Source organism: Anguilla anguilla, chromosome 15, assembly GCF_013347855.1.
Source record: "Anguilla anguilla isolate fAngAng1 chromosome 15, fAngAng1.pri, whole genome shotgun sequence".
NCBI classification, from domain to species: Eukaryota; Metazoa; Chordata; class Actinopteri; order Anguilliformes; family Anguillidae; genus Anguilla; species Anguilla anguilla.
The window spans coordinates 638774-666529 of record NC_049215.1 but is presented as its reverse complement, the minus strand read 5'-3'; the positions used below and the strand labels follow the sequence as shown (position 1 = coordinate 666529).

General features: G+C 43.4%; 1 protein-coding gene across 9 annotated transcripts in view; it reads left to right on the top strand.

Moving 5' to 3' along the window:
- gulp1a (GULP PTB domain containing engulfment adaptor 1a) overlaps positions 1-27756 on the top strand; it is a 146044-nt gene that overhangs the window by 74329 nt on the left and 43959 nt on the right. The window contains exon 1 of one of the 9 annotated variants that reach the window (XM_035394549.1): positions 24484-24708. The exons of 7 other annotated variants lie outside the window; for them this stretch is intronic. The gene's annotated coding sequence lies outside the window, so the exon portion shown is untranslated. Of the gene's footprint in view, positions 1-24483; positions 24709-24874; positions 25335-27756 lie in introns of those variants that run through there. One more of the 9 variants, XM_035394548.1, reaches the window with a different exon arrangement.

Below are 27756 nucleotides of genomic sequence, written 5' to 3'. Positions count from 1 at the left end.
GTGGCTACTGTGTCTAATAATTTACTGTTTTTTACAATGCAGTAGAAATGCACGTTTATATAGTGCACTCCATTGAAACACTCCAGGGCACTTTACAGGGAAATTAAAATGAAGATAAGGAATCCACTAAGTGATCGGAGTGGGTGAAACAGGCCCAGAAGAGCAGTCTGGAGACCTGAATTAATGGAGCTAAATGCTAAACGAGGCTAAGATGTGGTCTGGAACTGAATTACAAAAAAAAAAAATCTAAAAGAAATCTGAAAGCACCATCTCTTCCTTCTACTTCCCCTCTTTAAAATGTTGAAGAGATGAGTTTCACAATGTCGCGTGTGACTTGGAACGTAAGGTTCTTTTTTCCATTATGCAAAAACTATGTTTTCAGTTATCTCTGATCTCTGAACTTATTAATCATAAAGAGCCTTTGGAGTGTTATATTGGTCCCTTTTGGTTTTCAATGGCAGGAGATGTTACTGTTTTTGTTACATTTCCCATATTTGCACTTGGGTCTTTGGGGGTTCTTTTTATATCTGTAATTTGCCACTATGTGCATATTTTTCAATGAAAATTGAAAGTGAAGACCTGCAGCTGGTGTGTTATTTTAACCCAACTGTTCAGCATTCTGGAACGGGAGTCTTGGGCATAGTTCGCTGCTTCAGAGGGTTGTTATAAAGGGTTTTTAAATGCTATGCAAGGGGAACCTGATGTCTGATCTCATGAATTCAATTATTTACGCTCCGCCGTACACAGGGTGGCGAGTGGGGAAATTGGATAGACGCTTGTGTCCTTGCTTTTCACAATTCCGCAAGTTGTTGACACAGTTTTATAAATGTGCGCTTTGTCAGCAGTTTACTTGGTCTCTTTGGATCTCAATGGCCTGGTGTATGACATTTACATTCAAGAGTGTAGAAAACACACACACACACACCCACACACACTCTCAGACACACACACACTCACTCGCACATACGGACATGCACACACTCACACACGCACACACCGACACACACTCTCAGACACACACACACAGACGCCCTGGTACTGTACATACTTCTGCATAATGAGTCATGAGCATTTGTGCGCAGTACATTAGCATGTTGGGATAAATTTGATCAAACGTCTTCTCTGGGTTTCGACCCAAATGCAACCCCAACTACAATTTTTAACCTAATATTTTTGAAAATAAATCCTCTTTTTAAAATGTATTTTAATTCTTTCATTTCCCCCTCTTGGGCTACTTTGGAACGCATAATGGTATTCATCTGCTGCTCTGATTGCTGAATCCTCCGTTATGGGAGAACGTGAAAAAGCGTGTGCTCTCCAGAGTGCATGAGACTGCTGTGACTTTTCACACGCTGATCTCAAACAGACGAGTTCTTCTGCTATTCACCCCACGGTCCACACGCTGGGCTCAAACAGACGAGTGCTTCTGCTGCTCACCCCACGGTCCACACGCTGGGCTGAAACAGACGAGTGTTTCTGCTGTTCACCCCACGGTCCACACGCTGGGCTCAAACAGACGAGTGCTTCTGCTGCTCACCCCACGGTCCATACGCTGGGCTCAAACAAACGAGTGCTTCTGCTGTTCACCCCACGGTCCACACGCTGGGCTCAAACAGAGGAGTGCTTCTTCTGTTCACCCCACGGTCCACACGCTGGGCTCAAACAGACGAGTTCTTCTGTTGTTCACCCCACGGTCCACACGCTGGGCTCAAACAGACGAGTGCTTCTGCTGTTCACCCCACGGTCCACACGCCGGGCTCAAACAGACGAGTTCTTCTGCTGTTCACCCCACGGCCCACACGCTGGGCTCAAACAGACGAGTGCTTCTGCTGTTCACCCCACGGTCCACACGCTGGGCTCAAACAGACGAGTTCTTCTGTTGTTCACCCCACGGTCCACACGCTGGGCTCAAACAGACGAGTGCTTCTGCTGTTCACCCCACGGTCCACACGCTGGGCTCAAACAGACGAGTGCTTCTGCTGTTCACCCCACGGTCCACACGCTGGGCTCAAACAGACGAGTTCTTCTGCTGTTCACCCCACGGTCCACACGCTGGGCTCAAACAGACGAGTGCTTCTGCTGCTCACCCCACGGTCCACACGCTGGGCTCAAACAGACGAGTGTTTCTGCTGTTCACCCCACGGTCCACACGCTGGGCTCAAACAGACGAGTGCTTCTGCTGTTCACCCCACGGTCCACACGCTGGGCTCAAACAGACGAGTGCTTCTGCTGTTCACCCCCACGGTCCACACGCTGGGCTCAAACAGACGAGTGCTTCTGCTGTTCACCCCACGGTCCACACGCTGGGCTCAAACAGACGAGTTCTTCTGCTGTTCACCCCACGGTCCACACGCTGGGCTCAAACAGACGAGTGCTTCTGCTGTTCACCCCACGGTCCACATGCTGGGCTCAAACAGACGAGTGCTTCTGCTGTTCACCCCACGGTCCACACGCTGGGCTCAAACAGATGAGTTCTTCTGCTGTTCACCCCACGGTCCACACGCTGAGCTCAAACAGACGAGTTCTTCTGCTGTTCGCCCCACGGTCCACACGCTGGGCTCAAACAGACGAGTTCTTCTGCTGTTCACCCCACGGTCCACACGCTGGGCTCAAACAGACGAGTTCTTCTGCTGTTCACCCCACGGTCCACACGCTGGGCTCAAACAGACGAGTGCTTCTGCTGTTCACCCCACGGTCCACACGCTGGGCTCAAACAGACGAGTGCTTCTGCTGTTCACCCCACGGTCCACACGCTGGGCTCAAACAGACGAGTGCTTCTGCTGTTCACCCCACGGTCCACACGCTGGGCTCAAACAGACGAGTTCTTCTGCTGTTCACCCCACGGTCCACACGCTGAGCTCAAACAGACGAGTTCTTCTGCTGTTCGCCCCACGGTCCACACGCTGGGCTCAAACAGACGAGTTCTTCTGCTGTTCACCCCACGGTCCACACGCTGGGCTCAAACAGACGAGTGCTTCTGCTGTTCACCCCACGGTCCACACGCTGGGCTCAAACAGAGGAGTGCTTCTGCTGTTCACCCCACGGTCCACACGCTGGGCTCAAACAGACGAGTGCTTCTTTGCAACTCTTAAATCTCCTATTTTGAAAGACATTGTAGGCATTAAGTGAGCCTTCATGTGTGTAAACAGACCCAGCTGCGGCTCTCTCTGGTCTGTGTGGTCCGCTGGCTGGAAGGAGGCCGCCATTCTCACGTTTCACTCCTCCCATTAATGCTGATGATTAAATTTAATCTTGCGTGCTGCCGTACAGTTGTATGCTGTCAGAGATAATGCAACTCGTTCATAAATCAGATTCATCGAAGCTGCTGTTAAACCAGCAGCAGGACAACCAAAGGACTGCTGGGACCTCTTATTTTTGAACTCGCGTTTTAATTTGTTTCAAGCCGAAGGTGGTTCTGTGTGCTGCTGTTGCCTAGCGCTCTCTCTACCTCATGTCCATTACCACTGCGGCTCCCAATCCCCCCACAGTTGAGGCGATTTACCTCTTTCATTAGGTGGGAATGGAAAGGGGATCCCGTCCTGCCGTGAACCATGCATATTTCTCCAAAACGCAATGCAGCATGCACATCTGTTCCCAGAACTGCACCTACCCATTTTACTGTTAACCGACCAACATGCCGACATGCCGTTTTCCCTTTGTTGCAACCAGAACTGTATTTGCAATAAAACACAGGGCCGGAATATATGGAAGAATGTAAGAATTTGTGGGCAGAATTGCATTGCAGTGCTTAATTAGTTTGAGTGCTGCAGCCAAAATACTCTTCCTGGCACATCAGATTTATGCTGACAGGAAGACCAATCTCAGAAGCTGGGTATGTGAATCTGTGTAGAGAATATACTGTGTACAATATACAATATGCAGAATATACATCTGCCTTCTCTTCATTTTTAATGGAAATGCTAATAATCAATGACAAGGAAAATAATTAATTTCTTCTTCTTCTTTCGGCTGTTCCCGTTAGGGGTCGCCACAGCGGATCAGGTCCGCATATTTGATTTGGCATATGTTTTTACGCTGGATGCCCTTCCCGACGCAACCCTCCCCATTTATCTGGGCTTGGGACCGGCACTAGGAATGCACTGGCTTGCGCATCCCCAGTGACTGGGTTAAGGAAAATAATTAATTTCATGTAATTCATTTGATTAATTTAAAATTTAAGTTCATATTTATTTTAGTTTTGATCGTGTTGGACAAGAAACCAAATGAGTTTCAACCTATGACTGATTATCAGTCCTGATAGCATGTAAGATAAAACATTCATTTCCTAGCTTGTCAGTGGTAAAAGTTGCATATTTGTAAAAGTTTATTGCGGTTTTATTTTTAGCGATAGAGAGTGCAAACCTCGCCTCTCGATCTTTCATGAGCTGTTTCAGTTTTTATCCCAGGGAAGTTCATACTTTTAAGTGCATTTTTAGGACCAATGCCACCCTGTGACATCCTCAGTGTTTCCCCAAGAGGGTTGGCATGTGTGAAGATGAGCTTGTGCTTAGCACTCTCTGAACTTGGTCATTAATGAGTTGCATATTCATTAGAAATGAGAGCAATGCTAATGGAAGGACTCATCATATGTCTGTGATATGCACACATACTGTATAGTAATATCACATACATGTGTTCAGCATGATCATATATCTAAATTGTATTGTGTAAACAAAGGGTTTATAAGCAATATGTTATTCAGCAAAATTATTTTATAGAAGACACTTTTATCATGAGGGGCCAATTATGCTGAAGGTAAAAACCAAAGGTTTCACTTTTAATCTATTCCCTTTTTTGGTCACTTTCAACCACACTCGTAAGCTATTGAAAACTGTTCAAGATCGCAAAAGCATTTAAATTGCAGAACTGGAGAAAATGTAAATATTCTTATGTACAGAAATTTGCATCAAGTCCTATCCAACTTATTTATTTTGCATAATCTAAACTGATTAGCTACATTCGATTGTGAATGAATTTAATGGTTTTCATTTGCAACTTCAGCCAGGAGTTTCTGTTTGCAGAGGCATTAAAAATGCAAAGCTGGATGAAATGTAAATGTTCTAATATACATAAATTGGCAACAAGTATTATCCAGCTATTTATTTTTTACATAATCTGCACCTGCTGATTTTATGCATTTGATAACAAATAGTTTTCATTTTGTAACTCTTAAATTATGTCTTCGTCCCAGACATTATAGAGCTCACTGTAGTAGAGCTTTGAAGATCTATTTGTACCTTTCCCTCCTTTCTTTTGAAGTAATTGTTTGGCATCAGTAGGCAGTATACCTGTCTCCTCAAAGTATTGCTTTTTTCATAACAATAAAGTTTAACAGCAGGAATCAAATACCTATCACTTAAAATAAACAAGAGCCGACAGACCTGCTCTGTGCGTAAAACTCTTTCCAGCAAAGCCAAGTCTTAGCATTAGCAATCGCATTAGCAAAGTAAGCAATGAGAAAATGAAAGCTGTAAGGCTGTAAATGTGCATTATAGAACAGGCTGCATTATGGGCTGTAAAGAACAGGCTGCATTATGAACTGTAAAGAACAGGCTGTGCATTATTAACTGTAAAGAACAGGCTGTGCATTATGAACTTTAAAGAACAGGCTGTGCATTATGAACTGTAAAGAACAGGCTGTGCATTATTAACTAAAGAACAGGCTGTGCATTATGAACTGTAAAGAACAGACTGCATTCTGGACTGCAAAGAACAGGCTGTATTATGGACTGTAAAGAACAGCCTGTGTATTATGGACAGTAAGAATAGGCTGCATTATGGACTGTAAAAAACAGGCTGCATTATGGTCTGTAAAGAACAAGCTATGCATTATGGACTGTAAAGAACAGGCTGTTCATTGTGGACTGTAAAGAACAGGCTGCATTATGGACTGTGAAGAACAGGTTGTTAATTCTGGACTGTAAAGAACAGGCTGCATTATGGACTGTAAAGAACAGGCTGCATTATGGTCTGTAAAGAACAGGCTGTTCATTATGGACTGTAAAGAACAGGTTGTTAATTCTGGACTGTAAAGAACAGGCTGCATTATGGACTGTAAAGAACAGGCTGCATTATGGTCTGTAAAGAACAGGCTGTTCATTATGGACTGTAAAGAACAGGCTGTTCATTATGGTCTGTAAAGAACAGGCTGTTCATTATGGTCTGTAAAGAACAGGCTGTTCATTATGGACTGTAAAGAACAGGCTGTTCATTATGGACTGTAAAGAACAGGCTGTGCATTATGGACTGTAAAGAACAGGCTGCACTATTTTATTTTATTTAGCCTAACCTTTATTTACCCAGGGTAGGTTCGCTGAGCACGAATGCTCTTTTGCAGGAACGCACTGCTTCACACTCATACACATTCACACCTGGGAGCTGCCCAGTACAACCACAATCCTCTATTGTTGGCCATTGAGCAGCTCCACTGGAGGGAGAGAACATTTTTAGCCAATTAATTCAGGGGATGATTAGGTGGCAAGTTTTTGCGAGAGCCAGATCTGGGATTTTAGCCAGGACACCGGGAAACCCCCTATTCTTTGCGAATAGTGTCATGGGATCTTTAATGACCACAGTGAGTCAGGACCTCGGTTTTAACGTCTCATCTGAAAGACGGCATCTCCTACAGCACAGTGTTCCCGTCACTGCACTGGGACATTGGGGTTTATTTGACCAGACGGAAGATTGCCCCCTGCTGGCCCACCAACACCACTTGCAGCAGCAACTCAGTATTCCTCGGTGGTCTCCCATCTAAGTACTAACCAAGCCCACACTTGCTTAGCTTCAGCCAGTCGGCAGGAGCAGAGTGCGTGGTGGTATGGCTGCTGGCTAGGATAGTATTCATGGAAGGTCTTGGAGAAGGAGTGTTGATGTAGAATAGATTTTTCCTGTTGGCTCATAATGCATATGGTTTGGATATGGACAGGATATTGCTCATCCTTGATAAGCAGCCCCCCTCAGTGATGCTTTTTGAATAACGGCTGTGATCTCATTTTGTATGAAGCCATTCTAGTGCACTGAAATAAAAAATTAAAACTTAAAAAATATTTATTACATATAATTTCCTCAGAAGACATTGGCTTTCAGAATGACTGTCTTTAATGATTTTAACCAGACAAGCCTGTTCTTTCAGTCTTACTCTGTGGTGTGCGCACCAGTAACTGTTTCTTCAGTTACCACATCGTTTATTTCTCACCGTGATCATCTTGCGCTAAGTCCGCCAACCGCGCCCAGAGTTAACTTCGCATTTTTGGCACTGCGTCTGGCAACTTTGGTGTTTTATTATTCTGGGGGACTTAGGAAACCAGCGGGACCGCGGCATAATGATCAGCGGTGCTGCCGAGGCCCCCTGAGCCGTCTGTGGGTGTGCCTGCTGGGCCCGGGTTGGCCCCTGTGATTATTATCAAGAGTGAAAAGTTTCGCTTACCGCCTTATGCATGTGAAAGGGGAAAATAATGAGCGCGGTAAAGAAAAGAAAGGGCTGCAGGAAATTAAAATGGTTTGTCCTTGTTCTGCTTTCCTCACCACAGGGAGGATTTGCTGGACCACAGAAAAGTTTGCTTTGCGTTGTCACGGTAATTGCCTTTTAGCATTGCCCACGCAACACATGAAATATTCATTTTGGCGAATATGAAATCCTTAAACTAACAGGAAAACCAAAATCACTCTTATATATGCACATGTGCTGGGAATTCAGGGAGGTTTGTGTAAGGGACAAAGAGACAGTGTAAGAGAAAGATGGTGAGGGTGAGGGAGGGAAGGTGAGAGGGTGAGGGAGAGAGGGCGAGAGAGACAGTGAGAGAGGGTGAGGGAGGGAAGGCGAGAGAGACAGTGCAAAGAGGGTGAGGGAGGGAAGGCGAGAGGGTGAGGGAGGGAGAGAGAGAGGGTAAGGGAGAGAGGGTGAGAAAGACAGTGCGAGAGGGTGAGGGAGGGAGGGAGAGAGGGTGAGGGACAGTGTGAGTGAGGGAGAGAGGTTAAGGGAGACAGGATGAGGGAGAAAGCATGAGAGGGAGAAAGGGTGAAGGAGAGAATGAGTGAGAGGGTGAGGGAGGGGAGGAGAGAGGGTGAGAGAGAGGGAGGGAGAGACGGTGAGAGAGGGAGGGTGAGAGTGTGAAAGGGGAAAAGACAGGGAGTGAGAGGGAGGGATGGAGGGTGAGAAGGTGAGCAAGCGAGGGTGAGGGAGAGAGAGGGTGAGGGACAAAGTGTGAGATAATGAGGGAGAGAGGGAGAGAGGTAGGCAGGGGGGATGAGAGGGTGAGGGAGAGAGGGAGGGAAGGTGACCTTACCTGTGCAGAAGTCTGTATGACCTTACATGAGCAGTGGTCAGTATGACCTTACCTGTGCAGCAGTCTGTATGACCTTACCTGTGCAGCAGTCTGTGTGACCTTACCTGTGCAGAAGTCTGTATGACCTTACCTGAGCAGTGGTCAGTATGACCTTACCTGTGCAGCAGTCTGTATGACCTTACCTGAGCAGCAGTCTGTATGACCTTACCTGTGCAGCAGTCTGTATGACCTTACCTGAGCAGTGGTCAGTATGACCTTACCTGAGCAGCAGTCTATATGACTTTACCTGAGCAGCAGTCTGTATGACCTTACCTGTGCAGCAGTCTGTATGATCTTACCTGTGCAGCAGTCTGTATGACCTTACCTGTGCAGCAGTCTGTATGATCTTACCTGTGCAGCAGTCTGTATGACCTTACCTGTGCAGCAGTCTGTATGATCTTACCTGTGCAGCAGTCTGTATGACCTTACCTGTGCAGCAGTCTGTATGATCTTACCTGTGCAGCATTCAGCGGGGGAAAGACTGGGCTGAGTTTCCATGCAGATCACACTCTTTTCACTGCAGCTGATGAATTCTCATTTCCTTTCTATACTTTTTTAGTGTTCTTAGTTCATGCACAGAAATATATTTGAGTATTATTAAACCTCCATTATAACCCATTGCATTCATTTGAAATGTCTTCATTTTTCAAATGTTTCAATTCCCGTTCAATGTCATGAACATGAACTATTCCAAAAACTTAATTGATTTCATTAAAAAAAAAATTCCTACATTTTCTTGGTTCAAGGTATTTTTAATAGCAAGACAATTCTGGTTCAAATGAAATACCAGATGAAATTCAATGAGGATATTTACACAAAAAGTTGTTTTGAGAATTTAAATGTGGAGAGAATACACATCAAGGACAGAATTGATTGCTTACTATCAAGAGCCACAATGTAAATAAGTTTCTAACTTTATTGTGCCATCCCCAACAATGTGATATTCTGTATTTCTGTATTTGTATATCAGTTTGTCAAATATAACTAACGAACTAACTAATGGTACAAGTTAGTTTTGTGTTGTATCATATGTAACCATATTCAAAATGAAACAGTTATTTTTCATCATGATGTACATTCATAGCTTTAAATGTTAGGTGTGGTGTTAATACATTTTCAACAGGTTGTGCCTTTGTAAAGTTTCCTATTGTTTGAATGTTGCTTTTTAATCCTTTGCTTGAAATGACAGTGCTGCTGAAATGTTTCACTTTCACTCTCCTAATCTAGCCAGCAAGGTTACAAAGTAATTTTTGAGCAGTTGATATCCATTTTTTTATTTGTAAGGCTCATCATGTGATGATGATCATTTTATGTTCACTTAGTGTTGCTTTAATTCATTATTGGTTTAAAATGAATTTTTCAGTTTCTCTTGAGCTTTTTTTTCATGCCTCAGTTTTTCACCTATGGTGAGACCAATGGTGCAACTTTTTTCCAGTTGTACCTGAAACATTAAGATTCCTCTTAGTTATTTGCATGAGGAATGTTTTTAATTGTTGATTTCTTTTAAAACAGCCAAGGAAAACCATGCGGATACACAATGTTTGGGACAAAGGCATATATTTTTTTCACTTTATTTGGCTCTGTGCTCCACAATGGTATATTTATAAGCTAACAATTCACAAGTGGTTGAAGGACAGGTTTTCAGCTATTATTAAATGGTGTTTTATATACATTTTGGTTACACCATGTGGAAATTATAGCACTTATTATACATCGTCCCTTCATTTCAGGGCACCATAATATTTGGGACACCTGACTTCACAGGTGTTTCCGATTAGTCAGGTGTGTTCAGTTGCAGTTTTTAGAGAGCGTTCAATATCTAGTCTTGATGGTAGGCTTTTGATTACCTTTGGAGTCTTTTATTGGCGTTTGTCAACATGATGGCCAAAGTTGTGCTAATGAAAGTCAAGGAAGCCGTCATGAGGCTGAGAAATAAGAAAGAAAAAACAGAGGCCAGACTTCAGGCTCACCAAAATCAACAATTTGGAACTTCATTAAGAAGAAAGAGAGCACTGGTGGGCTCAATAATTGCAAAGGGCCTGGTAGGCCAAGGAAGACCTCTACAGTTGATGAAGAAAAAAACCCAAACACAGCAGAAACACTCTTCAAGAGGCCGGTGAACATGTGTAAGTGACTACTGTCAGCAGAGGAGTTCAGGAACAGAACTGCAGAGGCTGCGCTGCAAGATGCAAACCACCAGCTGCGAAAACAGGATGGGCAGGTTACAGTTTACTTAGAAGTACCTAAAAGAAAGAGACCTATAAAAAGGTCTTGTGGACAGATAAAACCCACATTTACTTGCCAGTGATCCTAAACATACGGCTAAAGCAACATGGAGTTTTTTAAAGCTAAAACTGGAAAATGCTTGACTGGCCAAGTCAGTCACCTTATCTGAGCCTAACCATATGTTTCATGTGCTGAAGAGAAATCCTCAGGCGACTAGCCCCTGAAACATGCAGGAGCTGAAAAGTCTTGTAATGTGGGTTGTAACCTAAAGGTCAAAAGACCAACTCCTTACCCATTGTACCCGTGTGCTAGGTACTTAACCTACATTGTTTCAGTATATATCCAGCTGTATAAATGGATACAATGTAAATGCTAAAAAGTTGTGTAAGTCACTCTGGATAAGAGAATCTGCTAAATGCCTGTAATGTAATGTAACGTTAACTGATCGTATTAAGCAAAGGCTTAATTAGGCTATCGATAGCATCAAAGCTATCTAGGATTCCCTGGTTGGGTTAGTTAGCTGCGTTGCGTTTCATGCACATTGAGCTAGGTAGCATGCGTAAAACACCTAAAGCAAGGCGTGAAAAGATGCATTCTTATCTCCGCAATCTCTTTAATCACATAATAAGGCATCGTTGAACTGGATAGTTAATTTTAGCAGCAGACCCGCGCATTATGTATTTGAGAATTTGGTTATGGCTTTGAACTTGGGAGCGCACACTACATAATTATTCATTCTGGGTGAGTGTTTTGGCCACCGCACATTGGTCAATGCAAATTAGAAACATTTGTGACGTCACAAATTTGGTCTCAAAGCCACCAATACCAAATACTCCACCAGGCGGCAATGTCAAGCATTGTATAGTTTTTAGGGAAAAAAATCTAATTCATTACATACATGTATGAAATACTTTTAAAATCAATGTGTAAGTAACCTTATAGTCTTTGGTCATAATATAAGCTTTTTAAAATCATGATTTTGACTGCACAGGGTCTCTAATAACATGTGAATTGTATTAAAAACGTGAGAAAAAGAACAATCCTGAATCTGCAGCGATGGGCCACTTCAACACTTCCACACTTTCAATCACACATCAACCAACCAAGTGTGCCCAGAAAGACTGGGCTGTTCATGTAGTCAGACATTTTATAAAACGTTTAATTAATGCAATGACAAAATTATAATACAATTGGGCAATTTTGGACTTAATGACTACATCATACAGAAATCAGAATTATAATGCGAATGCGATAATTATCACACATCTGGCAACGCTGGAGAGACGTAGCTGCCCTCGGTCTCCCCCTTGGTCTGGCTTGGTTAAGCAGGCATTACTGGCCGCCTCATTGTCTGCATGCAGTTGCACATTCTCACATGAATCAAAAACAGAGAGGTAGATGTGTTCAGACTTGATTCAAATTTTGGAACAATTATTTTAGTTAGTGATGATTCTCATTTATTGGACCATAGTTTTCACTGGTTGTGCTATCAGTGCAGGGTGTGATGTGGAAAGATGATACCTATTTTCTCTGAATAATAATTATTGCCATTGCATACTCTGCAAACTGGTACTCAGGCATTTTAATGCATTTAACATAATCATTCAAAGCAATTGGTGCTTTATATCAATGAATCATTTTTGTGACTTTTTTCATCAAAATGTGGGTGGATTGTTATGCTGTTATTTGTTTGGCTTTTTGTGAAGATGGTTGTCACTTTACAGTTGCAGGTGCAGTGCAAGCCCTGTGGAAGCTCTGATAAATCTGCACGTTAGATTAACTGGCTTTTCAACTTTGCCAACATGTTACCTGGAAGGCCTGTTACCGTGGGCTACAGTGTGCACTGTGTTTCTGTCCTGAGATCCATGGGGAGTTGCTGAATGAAGGCAGGTGTTTAGAGAGGAACATGCTCCAGACACAGCCAGTAGGCAGGTGTTTTAGAGAGGGACATGCTCCAGACACAGCCAGTAAGCAGGTGTTTTAGAGAGGGACATGCTCCAGACACAGCCAATAGGCAGGTGTTTTAGAGGGGAACATGCTCCAGACACAGCCAGTAGGCAGGTGTTTTAGAGAGGGACATGCTCCAGACACAGCCAGTAGGCAAGTGTTTTAGAGAGGGACATGCTCCAGACACAGCCAATAGGCAGGTGTTTTAGAGAGGGACATGCTCCAGACACAGCCAATAGGCAGGTGTTTTAGAGAGGGACATGCTCCAGACACAGCCAATAGGCAGGTGTTTTAGAGAGGGACATGCTCCAGACACAGCCAATAGGCAGGTGTTTTAGAGAGGGACATGCTCCAGACACAGCCAGTAGGCAGGTGTTTTAGAGAGGGACATGCTCCAGACACAGCCAGTAAGCAGGTGTTTTAGAGAGGGACATGCTCCAGACACAGCCAATAGGCAGGTGTTTTAGAGAGGGACATGCTCCAGACACAGCCAGTAGGCAGGTGTTTTAGAGAGGGACATGCTCCAGACACAGCCAATAGGCAGGTGTTTTAGAGGGGAACATGCTCCAGACACAGCCAATAGGCAGGTGTTTTAGAGAGGGACATGCTCCAGACACAGCCAAAAGGCAGGTGTTTTAGAGAGGGACATGCTCCAGACAGCCAATAGGCAGGAGTTTTAGAGAGGGACAGGGACATGCTCCAGACACAGCCAATAGGCAGGTGTTTTAGAGAGGGACAGGGACATGCTCCAGACATGGCCAGTAGGCAGGTGTTTTAGAGAGGGACATGCTCTAGACACAGCCAGTAGGCAGGTGTTTTAGAGAGGAACATGTTCCAGACACAGCCAATAGGCAGGTGTTTTAGAGAGAGACAGGGACATGCTCCAGACATGGCCAGTAGGCAGGTGTTTTAGAGAGGGACATGCTCCAGACACAGCCAATAGGCAGGTGTTTTAGAGAGGAACATGTTCCAGACACAGCCAATAGGCAGGTGTTTTAGAGAGGGACAGGGACATGCTCCAGACATGGCCAGTAGGCAGGTGTTTTAGAGAGGAACATGTTCCAGACACAGCCAATAGGCAGGTATTTTAGAGAGGGACATGCTCCAGACACAGCCAATAGGCAGGTGTTTTAGAGAGGGACAGGGACATGTTAAAGACACAGCCAATAGGCAGGTATTATAGAGAGGGACATGCTCCAGACACAGCCAATAGGCAGGTGTTTTAGAGAGGGACAGGGACATGTTAAAGACACAGCCAATATGCAGGTATTTTAGAGAGGGACATGCTCCAGACACAGCCAATAGGCAGGTGTTTTAGAGAGGGACAGGGACATGTTAAAGACACAGCCAATAGGCAGGTATTTTAGAGAGGGACATGCTCCAGACACAGCCAATAGGCAGGTGTTTTAGAGAGGGACAGGGACATGCTCCAGACACAGCCAATAGGCAGGTATTTTAGAAAGGGACATGCTCCAGACACAGCCGGTTTTCCCACGGCTGAGTGGCTTTGCATGATCTTCCCTGTCTCCTCAAAATAAAGTTCTAAAATGAAGAAATTTGTTCCCTAATTTCTCTTTCCCTGTCCTCTTTTGCACTTTGAGTTTGACTGCATATCAGATCAGATAAGACCAAAGATTGGAGCTCTGCAGTACTCTCAAACACATACCCGAAATGCTCAGCATTAAACAGAGCCACTGCACCCCCACATCTCAGACAAACATTAAACAGAGCCACTGCACCCCCACATCTCAGACACACATTAAACAGAGCCACTGCACCCCCACATCTCAGACACACATTAAACAGAGCCACTGCACCCCCACATCTCAGACACATTAAACAGAGCCACTGTACCCCCACACCTCAGACACACATTAAACAGAGCCACTGCACCCCCACATCTCAGACACACATTAAACAGAGCCACTGCACCCCTACATCTCAGACACACATTAAACAGAGCCACTGCACCCCCACATCTCAGACACACGTTAAACAGAGCCACTGCACCCCCACATCTCAGACACACATTAAACAGAGCCACTGTACCCCCACATCTCAGACACACATTAAACAGAGCCACTGTACCCCCACATCTCAGACACACATTAAACAGAGCCACTGCACCCCCACATCTCAGACACACATTAAACAGAGCCACTGTATCCTCACATCTCAGACACACATTAAACAGAGCCACTGTACCCCCACATCTCAGACACACATTAAACAGAGCCTCTGTATCCTCACATCTCAGACACACATTAAACAGAGCCACTGCATTCCCACATCTCTGACACATTAAACAGAGCCACTGTACCCCCACATCTCAGACACACATTAAACAGAGCCATTGCACCTCCACACCTCAGACACACATTAAACAGAGCCACTGCACCCCTACATCTCAGACACACATTAAACAGAGCCACTGCACCCCCACATCTCAGACACACATTAAACAGAGCCACTGCACCCCCACATCTCAGACACACATTAAACAGAGCCACTGTACCCCCACACCTCAGACACACATTAAACAGAGCCACTGTATCCTCACATCTCAGACACACATTAAACAGAGCCACTGCACACATACAGTTTGCTATTTCAAATAGAAAGCTCTGTGCTACTGGAGCATCCCAAAGCATCTCATGGCTTTAGATAGCCAAGAGGTTAGCCGCCGCTGTACAGTATTGGCAAACTTGTTTAATTCCAAGGTGGGGCACCCTTTGGCTGATGTACCCTTTTGCACCTGCTTGAATTGCTTCAGTAAATATTCAGCAGTATGAATGGATATCGTCTGGGGGAAAGCAAGTTGCGTAACAGAGTCTGCCTCTATGCTGAAAGGAAGTTTGATAAGAAACTCTGTAACCTTAATTATGCATTGATAGTTTTATTTTGAGTGAATATCATAGCACTATGTTTTTGGCATGAGCCTCGTAAATGTGTTATGTGCACTGACTTTTTGCTTGGCTGACTGGGATTTGTGGTTTTCCTAATGTTATTGTGTTTATCCATTTATTTTGTACATTTCATAATGCATTTTAAGGACCACAGTGGAAACGGCTTCTTAGATGATGAGAAGTAATTTTGTGATGTACTCAGCGTTTACAGTTATTATTCTGTGGAAATGTAACATTGTGATTTTACATGAGGTGTGTTCATGCATGCGTACATGCATGTGCGTGTGCATGCCCGGGTCCATGATAGAGTGGATTTTAATAGTTCAGTCTGTGTGGGATCCGCCAAGTGCGTAAACTGAGTGAGTCCAGTTTTGAGTGTGAAATGTTTAGATGCTATGTAGGCAAAACTAAGTGGTTTTCTGTTTTAATGGATTAGAATGTGCCAGCCTCAATTAGCTGTTCAAACGTAGGTGTGATAGCAAAAGGGCGTCTAAGCTGCATGTTTAATCACTCTGTAGTGTTTGGGCTTTTCTCTTTGTTATTTTTCTGATATACTGTATGTTGGTGGCTTATGTAAACTATAATGACTTGCAGTGTCTCATTATATTGGCTGGATATTATTCTTGGTCATCATTATTTTGGCTCTCTTTGGACTGAAGTGCATTTCGGAATCATTTTAGTTTCTCTAAAATCTCCCACCTTATCAAGTATCTGGCTCAGTTGTAATTCAGGTGCAATATATCAACTGTATCCTGTTAAAATATCCACAATAATATACCTGCCTGAAAGCATTTAAACTACCAGGCATCCTCTTTGACTCGTTAAGGTGTGTGAATGAGATTTATACCTGGAGCCATTGCCGCCCCTTTTCTCCTTTTACTTCTGCACTCCCACAGGCTGGTCTGTACTCTTTCCCTCTGTTACTCTGCTCTTATTCTTGCTCGTGTTCTCTTGCCATTGTGCTGGCTCATCCTGCTCAGGCTGTTTAAGCTCTATCCATCACCTTTGGGCCCTTTGCAGACAGGAGACCCCGTTCACGCCTGTGCTGCACTTTGCAGGCAAGCAGCCATTTGCATTTGCACATTTATAATATTTGATAACCCCCCCTCCCCCCCCCTTTATTTGTGCTGTACTAATTTATTTATGACCTAATGGAGCTCCCTGACTTGACTTTGCTTGAGTCTCAGGCTCTCTCTGAGTCTCTCTTAGTGGTCTCTTTAGGGTGACATTTGCATTAGACAGGGATCCTCCTGCTTTTAATGTAAACCTGGATGGAATTTTGCTTTGCTATTTGAGAGGAAATGTTCTTCTGAAACGTTACATGCATTGCTTTCTTTGTCTTGTTTAAATTTTGACTGACACGCCTGTTTTATTATCTTAAGACAAAGGCGCATACCTTTCCTACAGCAAAGTATGTCTGGGACGTAAGTTTGGTAAATTTGTGATAGTTGCTGTCGCTGTTTGGGGAAAGCTCTGCTGTAATGTTGTTCAGTGAGTTTGTGTTTCTCTGTGTTTTCCTGTCTTGGGCTGCTCTTTTTACCCACAAATTCAATTAAATCCACACAGGAGATGCATTTTATTGGCAGGCTTTACTTTTTTGCAGAAACCAGTCCTAAAGGGCTGAGGTGGGCTTGCCCTTTTTTAAAATTCAGTTTGGTTATTTGATTTCCTTGATATTTTAGTCAAAGTGATGGCCCACCACTAAACTCCCCTCCTTCCCTTGAAAATTAATTTGCTGTGACATTATGGGCTGTTTAAGCTGTCTGATTGCAGGCTGTTGAGAAGAGCACCCACCTCTGTCATGGTGAACAATGCGTAACTGGGTGGTGCACGGCAGCCATTTTGTGCCAGAATGTTTGTCACGCATCAGCTGGGCTGGAGAATGAAGGAATTATTGACTCAATTAAATTGATTGATGGAGATAATGAAATGGCCGCATTGAGTGGATAGGGCTGGGAATTTGGCCAAGACACCAGAGAAACAAAGGCTTTGGCATAAATACCATGGGATCTCTACTGAGTCAGAAACCTGGCTAAATAGCTCATCTGAAAGGCAATGTCTCCTACTGCACAGTGTCCCCATTATAACACAGATTTTTTCCCCCTGCTTGATCTAGAGAGAAGACTGTCCTGTACTAGCCCAAATTTCCAACAGCTTATTATTATTATTGATAACTCTATTGGGGTCTTGCAACAGGACTGTTAATATGATACCTTATTAAATTAAAATTTTGACTGAGATAAATGTGGACTATTAAAGTAATAATCTCGAAGATTTTCATTTAAATAAATGTCTGTTAAGTCCCTATCTATCGCCGAATGAGGTAACACAATGGTGATTGAGCCTATGGTCCACTGATGAAAGCCCTTGCATTTGCAGTATTACCAAGTATTATGAACTGGGTGTCTGTAGCGACATTCCTGGGAAAAATCACAAGCAGCGCAGTTAGTAACACGTTTTCCATCACCCATCAGTGGTTGGTCCGCCAGAGAGGGTAGGCGGAGCTAACGCAACAGGCTCGCTCTTCAACTCACTTGAGCGGCGTACTGTTTTTTTCCAGTGTCTGCTACTGTTACAATAACAGAGAAAGGGAGGGGGTTATGGAACCCTAAAAGGTTTTTCTGTAACATGAAAGGTGATATTATTTGTTCATGTAGATTTTGTATTACATTTGATGGCAATGTAACGTTACTAAATTAAATAGCTAATTGCACAGCTAACGCTAGCTACCGGACCATGTCAAGAAAGGCAACATTAGTTTTGACAACGTTGTGCACAGTAGCCATCGCTTATATCATAATGTTGCGGTAGCTAGCTAGCTAATGTAATGAACATAATCTAATGTCAGCTAACAATTAGAAAAAAAACGCTAGCTAACGCTACCAACCGGTACCGACCTCGCAAACTGTCTCTCGAATTTAACGCTACTGTGGCCGACAAGGGCAAACGCGCTACAATGCTCTTTTATAAAATTGTAAAAGACTAAGGCCAAATGTAAAAAAAGAATACGTAGGCTACCTTTTTATGTAGCCTCTTTATTTATTTTTTATCTCTTTTTTTCTCTTCTGGAGAACTTCCGTTGTGTTGACTGGATATGCAGCGTTTTTCTGTTGCATTTGTTTTCAGAGTTTGTGTGTTTTTGATTTTGCATCGTTTCTGTATTTGCAGCGTGTTTGCTGTTAACGTATTTGATTTGGCTTTCTGCAGCACGTTTTTTCATTTGGAGCATGTTTCCGTTGTTGTATTTGTATTGGATTTTCGTATACGTTTTTGAATTGGCATCGTTTCTGAAGCTGCAGCACGTTTCTCCCGATGGAAATGTTTTGGGCCGTTGTAGCGCGTTTGCCCTTGTCGGCCACCGTACAACGCTACCTTGTAACGTTGCAATGTAGCTAACTACAGCAACGTAAAATGTGTAAAGATGTCAAGCTGGAGAAAAAGGTGGATTAACCCCTTAGCGCACATGCCAAATCTTGCCAATCCTTGCCCATTTAGGGGGTACCCTATTTAAAGCTTTATAACTCCAGATGTGAGCACCACAGAGATTTGAAAAGTAGCTTAAATGAACCAAGACATTTGTACAATTTACAATACTAACGCAGAATAGTTTAATTTCGGAAGAAATAAAGTGCCACAAATGCAGTTGTCTAGACAAAAATCAAAAATGAATTTGCGCTTTTTTAGTTTGCAATGAAATACTGAGAGATTGCGTACAGCAGGTTAAACTATACATGTGCTGGATCAAAAATGTCATGACCACAAGTTCATAAAATCTAAGGGTGGATATGTAGAACTACTATAGATTTATGAAGCAAAAACTAAGCAGTGTACCCAGCTTCTACAAATCCATCCAAAATGTCTAAATTATACCATGCTATAAATCACAACATGTTCACGTATTTCAATACAAATCAACTGTTTTGACTCAGGAAACTCACTGTTGCATCATTTTCAAGTGGGAATTACAAGCTTTCCATCAGTACAGTGGTCTAAAATATCTATGGGTCCAACAAAGCGGAGATAAAGAGAGCTGTTGATAATTAGGAATGAAAACTAAATAAAAAAATGTCAGTATGGATTAGCATTGTTATTATTTTATTACGCTTCCTCATATGTTCCTTCAGCCGTGATGCCCTTTTTGATGAAATCTCCTTTGTTTTTGTTTTATTCTTCTTGTTCTGATTGCTAATTTATTCTCGAACAGTTTAGCTAGCAAAACCAGAAACACCAGGGGTAACATTTTGCAAGGCAGTTGTTTCAAAAATATCACAACAATTATTCAGGAGAAAGACAATGTTTATTGTGCACGAGATACATAATTGCACGCGCCACAGCGAATCCCACAAATTCTTCTCTGCAGTGTAGATGTTCATACCGGGCAAAAGGTGGATAAAGAACGTCTGTGGAAATTGATCATCACTAATTCTACCCCAGGTCTGCTACAGCATTTTAATCCGGATCGGCAGTATAAAGACGGCTTAAGTTAGCCTAATGTACGACAATAAATATAGGCTCAAATTAGTGCCAAAAGTATATTGTATTTGTAAGCAATGACTTGTGCTTGCAACTTATGGTTTGTGTTTGTGCATTGCGAGTTGAAACTGAAACAAAAGTATTTTGTACTTGTAAAGCAATGACTTGTGCTTGCAACTTATGGTTTGTGTTTGTACTCTGCAAGTTGAACCTGTAAAAAAAACGTTGTTTGTGGACATAGATTTTCGTGAGGGGGGAGGGTCACGTCTGTAAATTAAAATCTACATGTGTTTTGTGATCTGAAGTGGTTTATTAACATTTGTGAACAGAAAAGGTACAAATGCAAAACAGTATTTACGTGCGACACTCCCTCTGCATGCAACGCACAGTTTACAAGAAGGAACACACAGTGCTCGCTACAGACAGACTTTTGGCACTGCTTTTACACTTCCGGTATGGAGAGCCAATCGTTCAAGGCATTTTCAACACGAACCATAAGTTGCAAGCACAAGTCATTGTTACAAGTACAAAATACTTGTGTTTCAGTTTCAACTCGCAATGTACAAACACAAACCATAAGTTGCAAGCACAAGGCATTGCTTACAAATACAAGTGAGGTCCAAAAACATTGGCGGCCATAGATGCCGCCAATGACAACGAAATGGAGATCTTGGAGATTGTTACTTTAAATATAACAAAACTATTATATCCACCTGAAAGCACATATATGAGGTTGACGGCATTTATACCAAGTTTCAATTTAACATTAAAGCATTCAATAAAGAACATAATGGGAGATTTCCAGCCTACCCTTAACAGTATCGGTCAGTAGGGTGTCAGTTATGCCTGGTTCCCTGGACAGACTGAAGGACTCTGTGCTGGACAGACTGAGGGGCTCTGTGCTTGAGAGACTGTGCTGGACAGGCTGAGAGACTGTGCTGGACAGACTGAGGGCCTCTGTGCTGGACAGACTGAAGGGCTCTGTTCTGGACAGACTGAGGGGCTCTGTTCTGGACAGACTGAGGGACTCTGTGTTGGACAGACAGAGACTCTGTGCTGGACAGACTGAGGGACTCTGTGCTGGACAGACAGAGACTCTGTGCTGGACAGACTGAGGGGCTCTGTTCTGGACAGACTGAGGGACTCTGTGCTGGACAGACTGAGGGGCTCTGTGTTGGACAGACAGAGACTCTGTGCTGGACAGACTGAGGGACTCTGTGCTGGACAGACAGAGCCTCTGTGCTGGACAGACTGAGAGACACTGTGCTGAACAGAGTGAGGGACTCTGTGCTGGACAGACAGAGACTCTGTGCTGGACAGACTGAGGAGCTCTGTGCTGGACAGACAGAGACTCTGTGCTGGACAGGCTGAGAGACTCTGTGCTGGACAGACAGAGACTCTGTGCTGGACAGACAGAGAGGCTCTGTGCTGGACAGATGGAGGGGCTATGTGCTGGACAGACTGAGAGACTCTGTGCTGGACAGACTGAGACTCTGTGCTGGACAGACAGAGAGGCTCTGTGCTGGACAGACTGAGACTCTGTGCTGGACAGACAGAGAGGCTCTGTGCTGGACAGACGGAGGGGCTATGTGCTGGACAGACTGAGAGACTCTGTGCTGGACAGATTGAGAGACTCTGTGCTGGAGAGACAGAGACTCTGTGCTGTACAGATTGAGAGTGGACTGGAGCTCCTTGCTTATAAAAGCCCAGAAGCAGATTGATGAGCTTCTGTTTTCTCCTCTATCTGTCCACAAACACTCCTTGTTTCTCTAATTGGTGTGCTGCACTGGTGTTTTTTATCGCCGAGCCTGACCTTTTGAATTAGCTGGTGTTTCAGACTCAGGCAAACGCAACACATTCACGCTCCGTACAAATTATACAATGTTTCCTTCAGTTAAATGACCACTGAAGGTGTCTGGTTATCTGAGACATTTGAAGGTCAGTTTGTCTTCTGCTTGCCACTCTAAGCCTTCATAAGAGCTGTACTGTCCCACCCTTGATACTTTTAACGCTGTACCCTCTGATCGACATGCTACTTAAAATGCAACAACATCAATCTCCCTGTCGTTTCCAGAACATTACACTGATACTAAACATTGTGGTGTTGGCTTACAGTTGAGGCCAAAAGTTTACATACTCATAGGCTAAAGACATTCAAACTCAATTTTTCACAGCTCTACACATTTCATGTTACCATACATTTTCTGTGTTAAGTCAATTTGGATATCTACTTTATTTCCATAAGAGGTCATTTCAAAAGAATAGATAAGAGACAGCTTTATTTCAGCTTTTATGTACTATATCAGATTTTCAGTGGGTCAAAAGTTTACATACACTTTGTTACTGTTTGGTGGCATTGCCTTTTATATGCTTAACTTGAATCGAACGCTTGGGGTAGCCTTCCACAAGCTTCTCACAATACTTTGCCAGAATTTTTGCCCATTCTTCCGGACAGAACTGGTGTAACTCAGTCAGGCTTGTAGGCCTCCTTACACGGACACACTTTTTCAGTTCAGTCCAAAAATTCTCAGTGGGATTCAGGTCAGGGCTTTGTAATGGCCACTCCAACACTTTCACTTTGTTGTCTTTAAGCCATTTTGTTACAACTTTAGAGGTATGCTTAGGATCATTATCCTGCTGGAAGACCCAATTGCAACCAAGTTTTAACTTTCTAGCTGATGTCTTGAGGTGTTGCTTCAGTAGTTTTAGATAATCCTCCTTCCTCATGATGCCAGTCCCTTTTCCAGCAAAACACCCCCACAACATGATGCTGCCACCCCCATGCTTCACAGTAGGGATGGTGTTCTTCGGATTAAAAGCCTCACCCTTTATCCTCCAGCCACGTGTGCCAATGAACTCCCAAATTAACTCCTAATTATGACAATTGGCCAATCAGAAGCTTCTAAAAAGCCATTACATCAATTTCTGGAATTTTCCAGATTTTTTAAAGAGACAGTCAACTTGGTGTATGTAAACTTTTGACCCACTGGAATTCTGATATAGTGAATTGAAGCTGAAATAAATCTGTCTCTAATCGATTGTTTTAAAATTACCTCTGATGTGAACGAAGTAGATGCCCTAATTGACTTGCTAAAAGAAATGTATGGTAACATGAAACGTTTTGTGAAAAACTGAGTTTGAATATCTTTAGCCTAGGTGTATGAAAACTTTTGGCCTCAACTGTATGCCCGGACTGTGACACTGGATGGATCTAATCCTTTATGTATGCACTTTAGTAGTTTGCTCTGAAACGGTGCATCTGCCAAATGTTTACATGTAAATGCAAATGTCTGATTTCCCTCCATTTGAGAATCCGAGCTAATCCAGGACAACATGTAGCTCCCCTGTCTCCTGGTCTGTTAGATCTCCTTGGTCGGGGTCACAACTCCATGGTAAAAAGAAAATTCCAGGAATCTATTACCAGGGTGTGAACGTTAAAGAATCTGTTGCTAAGAGATATGCAATAAGAAAAAAAAATTCACATCAAGCCACTATTTCATAAATTAAAAGAAATTCAATTTTCCAAAATATGAAAATTGTATTAAAGGTGTGACAACTCTATCAATCTGAAAATGTAATTGAGGCCAATCTCATTTATTTGAACGCTTATCAGGAAATAGTTTGGATTGCACAACATCTTGCGTACTTGATGTACTGCCCTACACAAAGTCTGAGCAGTCAGTATTTTTCAGAACCCCCCCCCCCCCCTTTTTTTATTGCATGTCTGTATTCTCGATGAATCATTGAATGTCTGACTAAACATGAACCGATTTCCTGAAAGTAAATAAGCTTCATGATTCCAGGAAAATAAGGGGTTTTTTTTGTTCTTTTTTTCTTCTGATAATGTGTTTCTCATTTACCCAGATCCCTTACAGAAGTACTTTTATTTTGAGAAGTACCAGTTCTTTGAGAAATGTGGAATGTCTTGGCTAACCTTAAAACAACACCTCGCCCCTTCCCACAGCTGTGCACATACAGTGCTGGAAGAGAGCGGAGAGGAAGGTAAAATGGGTGAAATTTAAGAGCCCGGCTCCCCGCGCTCCCTCTCCTGAAATGATCCCCCGAGCAGACGTTCGGAGGCGACGCCAACACCAACACAGCAGCGCCCTGTCCCGGATGATTCGGGGTCCGGCGAGGGGGTGGAAAGGGGCCCCCGCCTCATTTTGTTTATAAATAAAGGACATATGTTTTTTCTGTCCTCTGTGCGCCTTCCACAAGCGCACAAAGGAGTCCATCCTCCTTTTCCAGAGCTGGGTGAGACGCAGAAGTGTTTGGTTTCACCCAGGCAGGGCTCCCTTCAGCTGCCAGAATCTGCATTTCTTGCACTGCACGCGAGCGCTTTAGCAGATGCAGCAGATTCTGTTTTTCAGAGGATTTTCTGTCCCTCTTTTCCAAATTCATAACTCCCCTTTGCTTTTTAGCTTGTTGTTTTATGTGTTTTAATCAAATTCGCAACCTGCAGTGTCCTGTACAGTAACTCAATGAGAGTTCATCATTTCTGTGAAAGCCATTTCTGATGCCCCCTGAAAGATAAATAAGTGATGATATTAGGTATCTTGGATTGTTGGTCAGTTATTAATACGAGGCACAAAGTGCTATGCTGTGTTCCTTCCTAAATGCTATTTTAAATGAAAAGTACTGCTTTTGAGAGAGTAATATGAGTTGGGGTAGGAGTTTGGAGTTGAAAATCTAGGCTGGGTGTCACTAAACAGAAATCTTGTTGAGTTTGCAGACCCACCATGCCTTTTAGCACAATACTGGCACCATCTGGCCCACAGCTGCAAACTATTAGGTACCGCTACAACTTCCTCTTCATTCCGCTGGCTTTCAAGGCAAGTACGCTGCTCCACTGCGGTATATTGTATTTTCATTTAACTTTGAGACCATTTTGAAGTCTTTTCTGGTTCCATCTCTCTTGCTAGTAGGTACTGTTTTGTCTGATTGTTTCGGGAGTGTTTTTGATTCTTCTGTCTCTGTTAAGAGGGGAAGTAAGAAAGCGGAATGTGCTTGGAAAGTATGCTGGAGCTTAGCTACTGATCCCGGTGAGGAATGTTGCAGGGTAAATTAATAAACAGATTGTTTTGTGATGTCTCCTAACTTGTTGAGCTTAGCAAGCAAAATTCCAGGATTGTTGGAAGCAGCTGTGAACACAAAGAGTCATTGTGTTTCTGTGGCATTATGTTGGGACCGCGCTACGTGTTTTTGCACAATGTCAAATGGTGGTAGGCTCAGATGGTTTACGTTAGTGGTGCCAAATAAGGCTTTTTATTACGTGACTTTTGGATGCTAGTTTTATTTTTTTTTGTTGCATCACATTTTTTCCCCTTTGTTTTAACCTACAGACTGTTGTCTGTTTTTTGGAACTTGGAGCTGTTTTTCTTTCTTTCATGGTGGAAGAGACCCTGTTAATAAATTTGTGGATTTCTGGATTTCGAGGAGGACTGCTTTTACTGTCAAAGTAGGTCATGCTGAGTTATCTTCTCCTAAGCTCTCATTTTATAATTTAAACTTTAACTGAGTACAAATGAATAGTGACACTGCTTTTGACTAAAGTGTCTTCTGAATCCATGACCAAAGTTTGCGTTTTATATGCTCAATGATTAGTGACCCACTAGTTTTAACACTAACAAAAATGGGCAAAAAAATGACAAAGAAAAAAATAATAACTAACCGAAGACCAGCCGATGAACATTACTCACACCTTCTTCAGAACGCTTTACTTTTAGAATACTTTTATAATTTATTTTAGTAAGGTCATTATTCTTGTTTAAAATTTGAAAAATATATATATTATCAGTAAGTTGGTACATGATTGTAATTTTACTGTTCCAGGCCATTTACACTGACAGAGTGACACTGAACTGTTTGTTTGCAGCGCGACCCTGATGTTTATGTGTGCATTGCCTGGGCGTTAGCTTGTCCTTAAATGCTTTTTCTGGAGCGAATGAGCTGTGGAGCTCTCTGTTTTGTGTGATCCCATGGGGAACATTTGTTTCCTTCCACTATAGCTCACCAGCTAGCTGCAGTTCTGCTAGATTTTAAACCTGTCTATGGGTCAGTAACTGTTGCCGTTTAGTCTCTGGGTCCCTCTGGATGGCAGTAAATCACAAAGCCGGGTTTGTTTGCGGGACTTCAGTAAGTGCTGGAGGTGATGGTGGGGGCAGGGTTTTTGGGGTCAGTAAGTGCTGGAGGGGATGGCGGGCAGGGTTTTTGGGGTCAGTAAGTGCTGGAGGTGATGGAGGGGGCAGGGTTTTTGGGGTCAGTAAGTGCTGGGAGTGATGGAGGGGGCAGGGTTTTTGGGGTCAGTAAGTGCTGGAGATGATAGAGAGGGAAGGGTTTTTGGGGTGAGTAAGTGCTGGAGGTGATGGAGGGGGCAGGGTTTTTGGGGTGAGTAAGTGCTGGAGGTGATGGGGGGGTAGGGTTTTTGGGGTGAGTAAGTGCTGGAGGGGATGGCGGGCAGGGTTTTTGGGGTCAGTAAGTGCTGGAGGTGATGGAGGGCAGGGGATTTGGAGTCAGTAAGTGCTGGGGGTGATGGAGGGGGCAGGGTTTTTGGGGTCAGTAAATGCTGGAGGTGATGGAGGGCAGGGGATTTGGGGTCAGTAAGTGCTGGGGGTGATGGAGGGGGCAGGGTTTTTGGGATCAGTAAGTGCTGGAGGTGATGGAGGGGGCAGGGTGTTTGGGGTGAGTAAATGCTGGAGGTGATGGAGGGGGCAGGGTTTTTGGGGTCAGTAAATGGTGGAGGTGATGGAGGGCAGGGGATTTGGGGTCAGTAAGTGCTGGAGGTGATAGAGGGGGCACAGTTTTTGGGGTCAGTAAGTGCTGGGGGTGATGGAGGGGGCAGGGTTTTTGGGGTCAGTAAATGCTGGAGGTGATGGAGGGCAGGGTTTTTGGGGTCAGTAAATGCTGGAGGTGATGGAGGGGGTAGGGTTTTTGGGATCAGTAAGTGCTGGGGGTGATGGAGGGGGTAGGGTTTTTGGGATGATGCTGCTGGGCCTCTCTAGGAGGGGACAGTATCCATCCAGCCAGACAACTCTGCAGCGGAGAGTCAGCCGTCACACTCCAACAAGGCCCTTCCCTACATGCAGGACTGTATGTTTATTTCAAAGTGACACTGTGGTTTACAAAAAGAATACACTGTAGTGTGGTTCCAGCTTTAAATATGCTCAATATCTGTCATCAATTTGAAATATTTTCTCTGCTTGGTTGATATTGGTAGGAAATTATATATTTCATGAAAATGTTAATGCATTTATGCCTCAGGATTTCTGGGGTTCAGCCAATCTGAATGCACTTTAAAGGGTGATGATTTGACAAGGTTAAGCCTCTAAATCTACATGTAACAGTTTATACTTAGTAGAGAGACTAAATCTACATGTAACAGTGTATACTTAGTAGAACGACTAATGAGATATTTCCATGGATGTAAATGTGGAATAACACTTAAACAAATGAAATTATTATAATGGTAGTTTTCCCACAACAATTAAATTAATTAATTAATTAATTAATTATGGGATAAGTAGATATATTGGCTAATAGGAGATTTAAAGAAATTCACGTAGGAGTGCTGTATAGCTGAATTTCGCCATTTTGCAACGTTATGCACAAAATATGCTTTTGCTTTTCGAGTGATATATTAAATGTAATACACTGTCTTTGGGGAAAAACACAAGCAAGTATAGCGTGTGGGAGAAAGCTGTGCTTTTAAACCTGAGATTATTGGGGCCATTGGTATCCACACTGTGTCCTGGCCCTCAATGCAGTCATAAAACACAGCATAGACCAGCCCTCATCCAGCCTAAAGCAGAGGTGTCCTGATTTCCCTTTAGAAACAAAGGATGCCCTGCAGGAAATAAGAAATGCTGTAAAGCAATCAATAA